The following is a 10,040-nucleotide window of genomic DNA, read 5'->3' on the forward strand; positions in this document are numbered from 1 at the left end:
TAGTCCATGTTTCACTTCCATATGTGGCTACACTACAAACAAACACTTTGGGAAAGCAGCTCCTAACATTTAACTCTATATTCGATGTTAACACGTTTCTCTTCTTTAGAAACACTTTTCTTTCCATTGCCATTCTACATTTTATGTCCTCTCTACTTCGACTATCATAGTTAGTTTGTTTCCCAAATAGCAAAACCCATCAACTACTTTCAGTGTCTCATTTCCTAATATAATTCCCTCAGCATCACCTCATGTAATTTGACTACATTCCGTTGTCCTCGTATTGCTTTTGTTGGTGCTCACCTTGTATCCTCCATTCAAGACACTGTCCATTCCATTCAACAGCTCTTCCAAGTCCTTTTTTGTCTGTGACAGAATTACAATGTCATCGGGAAACCTCAAAGTTATTATTAATTCTCCCTGGACTGTAATTTCTACTCTTAATTTTTCTTTTGTTTACTTTTTTTCTTCCTAAATATACAGAATGAGACGCATCGGAGATGCGTTATAACCCTGTCTCACCCCCTTCACAACAGCTAATTCCCTTTCGTGCTCGTCGACTCTTATAACTGCCATCTGGTTTGTGTGGAAATTATAAATGGACACCTTTAGAATTTGAAAGGGATTATTCCAGTCAACGTTGTCAAAAGCTTTCTCTAAGGCTACAAATGCTATAAACCTAAATTTGCCTTTCCTTAACCTATCTTCTATGAGAAATCGTAGGGTCAGTATTGCCTCGCGTGTTCCAACGTTTCTACGGAATCCAAACCGGTCTTCCCGAAGGTCGGCTTCTACTAGTTTCTCCATTCTTCTGTAAAAGAATCGTGTTAGTATTTTGAAACCGTGACTAATTAAACTGGTAGTTCAGTAATTTTCACACCTGTCAGCTCCTGCTTTCTTTGGAATTGGAATTATTAGATTCTTCTTGAAGTCTAGAGGTATTCCGCCTGTGTCATATATCTTGCTCATCAGATGGAAGACTGACGTCATGGCTGGCTCTCCCAAGGCTATCAGTAGCTCTAACGCAATGTTTTCTATTCCCGGGGCCTTGTTTCAGTTTAGGTCTTTCAGTGCTTTATCAAATTCTTCATGCTGTGTCATATCTCCCTTCTAAGCTTCATCTAAATCCTCTTACGTTTCCATAATTTGCCCCCAGCAACATCTCCCTTGTATAGACCCTACATATACTCCTTCCACCCTTCTGGTTTCCCTTGTTTGTTTATGACTAGTTTTCCATCCGAGCTCTTGTGTCTCACATAATATTTTCTGTACCAAAAGTTCCTTTCCACTAAAATCTGAAATTAATATTATTGTTAATTATTATCTCTACAAGAGATTGCATAAATTTTCAGAACGGTTGGAATATTCGAACTGTTTTCAGTAATTCATAGCAATATATGCAAGACTCGGTTGCTGTTCAGCGCATGCGCACGGGTTGAAGAGCCGGCTGATTTCATGAAGTTCATGCTCTGTTTGCGCGGAAGCGTTCTCTGGGGCCGTGGCTCATTGCAAGTGGCAAGAGAGCTTGTGCGGATAGCCCACGACCGATGTATATTGTTACCTCGCACGCGCTATGGACATTTGGCTACGGAAACCTTGGCAAGGTCATTGCTCACAACGGCACTAGAGGCTGTTTGTGTTTCAGTGGAGGAAACGACACGTGAAACTGGACGCTAATTGACTGGAGGTATGTAACGTGGTCCAACTAATCATGATTTCGACACTTTTGATATGATGCGAGGCACTGAGTGTACCTAAACTCCAACAAGGCGTTTAACCTGCAATGTGCTGAAGTTGTAGTTCTCCCTGGAGGGGTTTCTGTGCTTTCTTTTATTTTTTTATTTTTACATTGATTATGTGGTTCATGGTGTGGGTTCCTGTAGTCATGTCCTAGTTCATGAACCACGGGCAACGTATGAGTGGCCAAGTAAGTGCTCCCGACAGTCGGGATACCAGTTACTTTGGAATAAGGCTGGGCATCTCGGACATATTCTGAGTCGTGGTCACCTTTGTGCTCATACGGCAAAGACTACCAAATCCACCGGTTAGTCCCTCAGCCGTTAGGGGTAAAACCCAATGGGACTCGGGGCAAGTAAGGCTAGCAACCTGCTTCCCTGGTACTTTAAATACGATGCTGGCAACAATCAGAGCAAAATGCCTCGGACCTTTGGAGGTGACGGAGTCCCACCTCTAACTGACAAACCAGGGACTCCTAAGATACGACTTGGCAAACAAATGGTAATGAGATGGGGAGCTATTAATATCAATGGGGGCTACTCTGGGAAGAAGGTAGAGCTGGCTGAGGCTGCAAGTAAGATGGGGCTGGACGTTTTAGCTGTTAGTGACATTCGGGTAAGGGGTGAGAAAGAAGAGGAAGTGGGAGAATACAAGGTCTACCTGTCAGGAGTCAAAGCAGGAATAGCACAATGGGGTGTAGGGCTTTACATCAGGAAAGAAATGGAACCCAGCGTAGTTGCAATAAGGTATGTAAACGAACGACTGATGTGGATAGATTTGACAGTGTCTAGCAAGAAAATTAGGATTGTGTCAGTATATTCACATTGTGAAGGAACAGATCAAGATAAGATGGATAGTTTTTATGAGGCACTCAGTGATGTAGTTGTTAGAGTAAAGGACAAGGACAGTGTTCTGCTCATGGGTGATTTTAACGCCAGGATTGGAAATCGAACAGAAGGGTATGAAAAGGTTATGGGTAAATTTGGAGAGGATATGGAGGCCAACAGGAACGGGAAAAAACTCTTGGATTTCTGTGCCAGTATGGGCTTAGTAATCACAAACTCCTTTTTTAAACATAAGAACTTTCACCGGTATACTTGGGAAGGCAGGGGAACCAGATCTGTCATTGACTATATAATAACAGATCAGGAATTCAGGAAGGCTGTGAGGGACACACGAGTATTCAGGGGATTCTTTGATGACACTGATCATTATTTAATCTGCAGTGAAATTGGGATTGTGAGGCCGAAAGTGCAGGAGGTCAGGTCCATATGTAGGAGGATAAGAGTGGAGAAACTTCAGGATAAGGAAATCAGGCACAAGTACATAACAGCGAACTCAGAAAGGTACCAGTTAGTTGAATGTAGTCAATTACAGTCATTAGAAAAGGAATGGACAAGGTACAGGGACACAGTACTAGAAGTGGCTAAAAAATGTCTTGGAACAGTAGTGTGTAAAAGTAGGATGAAGCAAACAGCTTGGTGGAATGATACAGTCAAGGCAGCCTGTAAAAGGAAAAAGAAGGCGTATCAAAAAAACCCAGGTAGACAGAGGAAGTTATGTTGAAGAAAGAAACAAAGCCAAACAGATAATTGCAGCATCCAAGAAGATATCGTGGGAAGACTTTGGAAACAGGTTGGAGACTATGGGTCAAGCTGCTGGAAAACCATTCTGGAGTGTAATTAGCAGTCTTCGAAAGACTGTGGATGCCTTGCTCAATGTAGGTGAAAATGCGATCAGTAATGTTTCAGATTTCGAGGTAGAATGGGATAGGAATGATGATGGAAATAGGATCACATTTGAGGAAGTGGAAAAAATGGTCAATAGATTGCAGTGCAATAAAGCGGCTGGGGTGGATGAAATTAAGTCGGAACTCATAAAATACAGTGGAATGTCAGGTCTTAAATGGCTACACAGGATAATTGAAATGGCCTGGGAGTCGGGACAGGTTCCATCAGACTGGACTAAAGCAGTAATCACACCAATCTTTAAACATGGAAACAGAAAAGATTGTAACAACTACAGAGGTATCTCTTTAATCAGCGTTGTGGGTAAAATCTTCTCAGGTATTGTTGAAAGGAAAGTGCGAGTATTAGTTGAGGACCAATTGGATAAAAAATCAGTGTGGGTTTAGGCCTCTTAGAGGTTGTCAGGACCAGATCTTTACCTTACGGCAAATAATGGAGAAGTGTTATGAGTGGAACAGGGAATTGTATCTATGCTTCATAGATCTAGAAAAGGCATATGACCGGGTTCCTAGGAGGAAGTTATTGTCTGTTCTACAAGATTATGGAATAGGAGGCAAACTTTTGCAAGCAATTAAAGGTCTTTACATGGATAGTCAGGCAGCAGTTAGAGTTGACGGTAAATTGAGTTCATGGTTCAGAGTAGTTTCAGGGGTAAGACAAGGCTGCAACCTGTCTCCACTGTTGTTCATATTATTTATGGATCATATGTTGAAAACAATAGACTGGCTGGGTGAGATTAAGATATGTGAACACAAAATAAGCAGTCTTGCATATGCGGATGACTTAGTTGTGATGGCAGATTCGATTGAAAGTTTGCAAAGTAATATTTCAGAGCTAGATCAGAAATGTAAGGACTATGGTATGAAGATTAGCATCTCCAAAACGAAAGTAATGTCAGTGGGAAAGAAATATAAACGGATTGAGTGCCAAATAGGAGGAACAAAGTTAGAACAGGTGGACGGTTTCAAGTACTTATGATGCATATTCTCACAGGATGGCAACATAGTGAAAGAACTGGAAGCGAGGTGTAGCAAAGCTAATGCAGTGAGCGCTCAGCTACGATATACTCTCTTCTGCAAGAAGGAAGTCAGTAGCAAGACTAAGTTATCTGTGCACCGTTCAATCTTTCGACCAACTTTGTTGTATGGGAGCGAAAGCTGGGTGGATTCAGGTTACCTTATCAACAAGGTTGAGGTTATGGATATGAAAGTAGCTAGGATGATTGCAGGTACTAGTAGATGGGGACAGTGGCAGGAGGTTGTCCACAATGAGGAAATCAAAGAAAAACTGGGAATGAACTCTATAGATGTAGCAGTCAGGGCGAACAGGCTCAGATGGTGGGGGAGCAAGGTTACCCAAGAGACTCATGGATTCAGCAGTAGAGGGTAGGAGGAGTCGGGGCAGACCAAGGAGAAGGTACCTGGATTCGGTTAGGAAAGATTTTGAAGTAATAGGTTTAACATCAGAAGAGGCACCAATGTTAGCACTGAATAGGGGATCATGGAGGAACTGTGTAAGGGGGGCTATGCTCCAGACTAAACGCTGAAAGGCATAATCAGTCTTAAATGATGATGATGATGATGATGATACATAGGTTCGGCCCAGTCATGCAAAGTACCTTGAACATGAACCACGTTGTTTATTTCACGTTGCCGGTGACCAAGTGTTAATGTGCCTTGTACATATTCATGCCGAGTGTACTGTGCTCACTTTCGTGTTCCAAAGTGACGGCACACTGTTCGCACGGCGGTACACAAAAAGGGGTTGGACAAAAATCCGGAAACACCAAAAGCAGAATACATTACCCTGCGTAATATTGTATAGGGAAACCCTTAGCGTTTAAAACAACTTCCATTCATCTCGGAATGGGTAAATACAGGTGCTGTCCGGTTTTCAGTCCTGTACCATCCTTCCTACAAAATAGAGGCAAGTTGTAATGATGATGTAGGTCGATATCGACCACGCACCATTCTCTCCAACGTAGACCACAAAGGCTCAATATTTATTTAACAAACAAAGAGGGATAAAAACAGTTATAAATAAATACTTTAACATAAATAAAACACAAAAGACTTTAAAAAAATCATTACCATGAGGTCGAATTATTGAAACCAAACAGAAAAACCTAAAAAATAACAGGAAAAAAATAATCATATTCAAATTCAATAAGAAAAACAATAATCAACATAAATAAAGAAAGAATAATATATTCCAGTCTCAGAAGAACCATTAATAAATGCTTACGTTTAGAAGAAAAAACATAAACACCAGCAAAATATAGCAATAAATAAGAAAAAACAGAGAATATAAACATTAGTTTTAATAGTTTAAAAAATCGCCGGTCTTCTAAACCGGAAATAAATCTAGCCCCTACTTTTAAAACTTCAGAGGTGAAAAAGTTTCCACTGTCGGTCGCCAAAACCGATATTTTAAACGAACTAACCCCTGGAATGATCGAAATAGTAATTTTATCATTATAAAATGTAATGAATATTAATTTTACGGGGCAGCCCGTTTCGTGTTGTAGCGCAATAGGGGTGAGAGTGTCATTGAAATGATACGCGAGTTGCGGTGGCAGTCACTGAAACAAAGATGGTTTTCTTTGCGGCGAGATCTATTGACGAAATTTCAATCACCAACTTTGTCTACCGAATGCGAAAATACTTTTTTGACGCCCACCTACGTAGAGAGAAATGATCATCATAATAAAATAAGAGAAATCAGAGATCGAACGGAAAGATTTAGATGTTCCTTTTTCCCACGCGCCATTCGAGAGTGGAATGGTAGAAAAGTAGTATGAAAATGGTTCGATGAACCCTCTTCCAGGCACTTAAGTGTGAATTGCAGAGTAAGTAGATGTAATGTTGAGATCTAATGACTGTGATAGCCAAAGTAGATGTGAAAATTCATCCTCGCGCTCACAAAACCAGTGCTGGATGGCACGAACTGTGTGAACAGAGACCCTCTCATCTTGGAACACACCATCGCAATTCGGTAATAAATATTATACCACCGGATGGACTTATCAGCCAAAATGGTCACATAGTCCTTGGCGGTAATGGAGCCTTGCAGAGGAATCATGGGGCTCATGGAATACCACAACATGTCATCATCGAACCCCGATATGATTCATTCTTGGAATGTAAACTCGGCCAGATGTTGCAAACAGTGTGAAATTAGGCTCATTCTAACAAAGGACTGTTTCCCACTGCCCCATTGTCTAGGTTTTATGGTGTCGTTCTCCTGCTGTGGGCATGTTCATGTGCGGTTTCAGAATTCCTGCTCGACATTCAATTCCCTGATTATGGGGCCCACTTCTTACTCCTGTGGCAGAAATCGCGAGCGGGACATTCAGCTGTGCAATGACTTTTGCATCTGTCGTAGTCTGTTTTGCCAAAATCCTCTTTGATGAAGGCCCACCATGGCCACTCAGCTCACACATTCGTGCTCGTTGTGACATTGCAGATGACTTTTTTCCGCTACGCCTGTACATGCTGCAATTATTGGATACTGTGCCTCTCTAAACATCAAACATTTCTGCTACCCTGGTCACGAAATCAACCATCATATGAGCACCAACCAATTATCCCACATTCCACTTCACTTAGCTCCGAGGTAATGCACTTACAACCACACATAACACTGCTCTGACCACGAATGACTCTTGCGACGCGTTGGAGGACATTTCACAGATGCTGTTCTCAGTCAGATACACCAGCGCAAACAGCAAGCTTGCCTCGCATCTTCATTAATCTTCAAGTATGCACGTTCTTAGTTTGACGAACACTCGCAAGAAACCCTTGAGTGCGAGGTCGCCAAAGACGAATCATGTTTATGGCATTCGACGCCCCACATTTTGTCTACCGTGAAACCACAATATTGGCAATTAAAGTGAACGGGAGGTGGGAGTAGAGGTAACCAATGGTGAGCACAGCATCAGACTACGATGTGTAGTTGAACTGCTTAGATAACGAGTAACTCACAACAGTACTGCAGTGCTAGTGGTGTTGGTACAAAGCAGAGCAATGGCAAAGATAAACAAAAAACAAAAATTGTATTATACCTACAACAACAGTTGCTGAAGCTGACATTTCATATATATATACAGGGTTATTACAAATGATTGAAGCGATTTCACAGCTCTACAATAACTTTATTATTAGAGATATTTTCACAATGCTTCGCACACACATACAAAAACTCAAAAAGTTTTTTTAGGCATTCACAAATGTTCGATATGTGCCCCTTTAGTGATTCGGCAGACATCAAGCCGATAATCAAGTTCCTCCCACACTCGGCGCAGCATGTCCCCATCAATGAGTTCGAAATGGTAAGGCTTCTGCTTTAGCCTTTTCCGTAAGATTTTCCAAACCATCGGCTGTGGTACGTTTAGCTCCCTGCTTGCTTTATTCGTCGACTTCCGCGGGCTACGCGTGAAACTTGCCCGCACGCGTTCAACCGTTTCTTCGCTCGCTGCAGGCCGACCCGTTGATTTCCCCTTACAGAGGCATCCAGAAGCTTTAAACTGCACATACCATCGCCGAATGGAGTTAGCAGTTGGTGGATCTTTGTTGAACTTCGTCCTGAAGTGTCGTTGCACTGTTATGACTGACTGATGTGAGTGCATTTCAAGCACGACATACGCTTTCTCGGCTCCTGTCGCAATTTTGTCTCACTGCGCTCTCGAGCGCTCTGGCGGCAGAAACCTGAAGTGCGGCATCAGCCGAACAAAACTTTATGAGTTTTTCTACGTATCTGTAGTGTGTTGTAACCATATGTCAATGAATGGAGCTACAGTGAATTTATGAAATCGCTTCAATCATTTGTAATAGCCCTGTATATATATATTGAGAGGTCAGTGTCAAAATACCCAGACTAGTCAACAGGGGTTGACAAGAGGTTCGCGAACTTACACCACTTATTGCGCAAACTGCACGTTCTTAAGAGAAAAATATTCTAGTAGAATAGGAAGAGTTACCCCAAAATATAGTACCATACGGCATAAGCGAATGATAGTAAGTAAAGTACATTAATTTTCGTGTCGAACGATCTCACACTTCAAATACCGTTCGAATAGTAAAAGTGGCATCATTAAGTCTCTGGACAACATCCTGAACGCGGGCTTTCCACGACAGTTTACTATCATTCTGAGCACCTAGAAATTTGAACTGTTCACAGTTTCACTAATCATATGCCCAGTCTGTGGAACTAAAATTTGTTGAGTTATGTGTTAGAAACTGTAAAACCTGAGTCTTCTGTGATTTAGCTTTATTTTCTACAAGCCATCAACTTTTGAACTGCACTATTTGAAACAGAGACAATGCTGTACATAACATCTTTTACTACGACGCTAGTGCTATCAGCAAAGAGAAATAGTTTAGAATTACCTATAACACAACAGGACGTATCATTTATATAAATAAGGAACAGGAGGGACCCAGCACTGATCCCTGAGGCACCCTCCATTTGACGTACCCGACTCAGACACCACATCACAGCCATTCACCACACTGTGGATAACGATCTTCTGCCGTCTGTATTTAGAGTAAGAGGTGAACGAATTGTGATTTGCTCCCTCTATTCCGTAATGGACCAACTTCTGGAGCAATATTTTGTGATCAACACAATCAAACGCCTTAGTTAAATCAAAAAATATGCCTAGCATTCGAAACCTTTTGTTTAATCCATCCACTAACTCACAGAGAAAAAAGAATATAGCATTTTCAGTTGTTAAACGACTTCTAAAGCCGAACTGTACCTTTGATAGCAAATTATGTGATATAAAATTATTAATTATCCTTACATATACAGCCTTTTCAATAACTTTAGCAAACACTGATGGCATAAAAATACGTCTAAAATTCAGAATGAGATTTTCACTCTACAGCGCAGTGTGCGCTGTTATGAAACTTTCTGGCAGATTAAAACTGTGTGCCGGGCCGAGATTCGAACTCGGGACCTTTGCCTTTCGAGGGCAAGTGCTCTACCAACTGAGCTACCCAAGCACGACTCATGCCCCGTCCTCACAGCTTTACTTCTGCCAGTACCTCGTCTCCTACCTTCCAAACTTTACAGAAGCTCTCCTGCGAACCTTGCAGAAACCTCAACCAACCTCTCAGTTGGTAGAGCACTTGCCCGGGAAGGAAAAGTTCCCAAGTTCGAGTGTCGGCCCGGCACACAGTTTTAATCTGCCAGGAAGTTTCAAAACAGCGCACACTCCGCTGCAGAGTGAAAATCTCATTCTGTAAACACCCCCCCACCCCTCCACCCCCCCATCACCCACCATCTCCCCAGGCTGTGGCTAAGACATGTCTCCGCAATATCCTTTCATTCGGAAGTGCTATTTCTGCAAGGTTCGCAGGAGAGCTTCTGTAAAGTTTGGAAGGTAGGAGACGAAGTACTGGCAGAAGTAAAGCTGTGAGGACGGGACGTGAGTCGTGCTTGGGTAGCTCAGTTGGTAGAGCACTTGCCCACGAAAGGCAAAGCTCCCGAGTTCGAGTCTCGGCCCGGCACACAGTTTTAATGTGCCAGGAAGTTTCACGTCTAAAATTGTTT

At 42.1% G+C, this 10,040-nt stretch overlaps 1 non-coding gene across 1 annotated transcript; it reads right to left on the bottom strand.

Moving 5' to 3' along the window:
- Positions 1-9,416: 9,416 nt before the first annotated feature.
- Trnas-cga (transfer RNA serine (anticodon CGA)) lies at positions 9,417-9,491 on the bottom strand. Its single transcript has one exon. It is a non-coding gene; the product is annotated as a tRNA-Ser (tRNA).
- Positions 9,492-10,040: the final 549 nt, after the last annotated feature.

This window comes from Schistocerca cancellata, chromosome 5 (genome assembly GCF_023864275.1).
Source record: "Schistocerca cancellata isolate TAMUIC-IGC-003103 chromosome 5, iqSchCanc2.1, whole genome shotgun sequence".
Lineage (NCBI taxonomy): Eukaryota > Metazoa > Arthropoda > Insecta > Orthoptera > Acrididae > Schistocerca > Schistocerca cancellata.